The sequence below is a fragment of the Tupaia chinensis genome, unplaced genomic scaffold, assembly GCF_000334495.1.
Source record: "Tupaia chinensis unplaced genomic scaffold, TupChi_1.0 Scaffold000394_1, whole genome shotgun sequence".
NCBI classification, from domain to species: Eukaryota; Metazoa; Chordata; class Mammalia; order Scandentia; family Tupaiidae; genus Tupaia; species Tupaia belangeri.
In genome coordinates, this window is record NW_006159896.1 from 1,673,719 (window position 1) to 1,675,743 (window position 2,025).

Sequence of the window (2,025 nt, forward strand, 5' to 3'; positions counted from 1 at the left end):
CCCCAGGGTGATTTCTTGCTTTCTGTCTGTCTCGCTCTGTCTTTCTCGGGGGGGCACATGCACCCTATAGCAAAAACAAACAAACAAACAAAAAACAACCCTCTAAAAAAAAATGCAGCAGGGCAACTGAAACCGACACTAATTCAACAGGATGTGGTATGGGGATACATGAGGCAGGGTGTCTTCCTGTTGCCTGGTTATTTACAAAAAGGCAGGTTTTCTCCCCTGTGCTTAAAATTGTTTCCCAGGGGATGAACTTGTGCTCCATTACAGGTAATGAACTGGTAAGGGAATAATTTCCAATCTCTTTCAAACTTGTATAACAATGTAACTTATTCAAATGCTGAAAGAGGTGTAGAAATGTAGTCCACACTAAATCCACACACCGAAAGAATAAAAAAAAGAACGGCTTCCTATTAGAGGACTTAGATCACTCACTATAAAAGTCAAAGTGACCCCAAGAAGCTAGGCTTCTTTTGATTAATCAAAATGGTTTTCTTTCAACACTGGAAAGAAAAGCGATCATTTTATTTGTCCTTAGAAGTTCACTGCTCACAAAATGGATTAGGATCGATATCACATGAGCCATGAAAGGTGAGGACAGTGCCTCCAGTGCAGGCACAGGGCACTGTGTCAACATGAACACACTCCTGCTGCCAGATGTCTTCAATGTGTCTGACAGCAGGCGCCGCACTGGTGGTTTCATAAAAGCCAAGGTTCGTGTGGGCCCAATAGCCCCCAGCCCTTAGGCTCAAATCCTCCGTGGTTAGCCGTCCCACCTTTTGAAGCAACTTACTCTCTTAGGCTGGTACTAAGTAGGTGAAATACCTTGATGTTGACCCAAGATACCTTAGACATGAGTTTAAACACCTTATGTACACCCACCCACCAGACTGGTTTAATCCACCAGTGTTTGTTTCACACTGGGCTATAAGATTCTCTAATTGTACACACTAATGGACCAAACTAACTTAGAAAAGAAATGGGTTATGAGGTTCTCAGCAGCCCAGGCAGTAAATCAGGCCAAACCTCCATAAACGAAATACTTGGGAAAGGGCAGCTATTGTTACAGTCAGACGGAAAAACAGACCACAGGAGACAGAAGAGGAACAGCCCTAAGCTTCTTACACAGAAAGAAGAGCACTTCTCTTTGGGCAGGACCTGAGAGGGCCATGTCCCTACCCCTCATCTCCTCGTCCAGGACAAAAATTAAAGTCTCCCCTCTCAGGCCCACCACACTTTCATTTTTAGAGTTTCTCCCAGATTCTTTCACTTCATCTACATTCGAACCCTGTGCCAGACCATGGCACCATTTTCTGGACATGAACAGCAACAGGAATGAGCCTAAACCATGAGCACCTGCAGTTCTTACCACCCACAGCCACCCACACCTGCCTGAAACTCCAGTTCCCATTTTTTTCCAGCCTCCCACATGCTTCTAAGAGGAACCAGATCAGGGCCCACGGGTGGCATGGAAACGAAAGGAAAAGGAGGGGGGATGCTACTCTGGATGGATGGATGAACCTGCCAAGGAGGGGGGCACATCCAGCTTGGCCTTAAGGTCAGAAGGTGACAAAGACTGGCTCCTGAGACTTGGCTGTCTACTTTGGAGAAAGCTCAAAGGCTCAGAAGACCCAGAGGGTGCCCACCAGTGCACATAAGGACCCTTACTCCCTGGCCCAAGCACCCAGAGGTCAGGGAGGAGACACCCCTCTCACCAGGGCATAAATTGGGTGTCCATCTGTCAGGCCAGGGGCACTGTCCTTTCGAACACTAATGGTCCCGCCAGTCCAGGGGTCATCCACCGTGACCTGCCACGCTCTAAGCAGCAGACCGAGAAGCCCGGGTGTCCAGGTCGTCACCAGCGGCCCGGACCTGTCACCCGGACTTCCTGGGGGTTCCCTCCCGCGCGTGCGGACTGCGCGCACCACCTACCCGGAGCTCGCCCTCGGTACGGTGCAGTCCCAGGCGCCGCAGTCCCACGGCCAGGTCCTTGACACACAGGCCGCCGTCGCGGTTGACGTC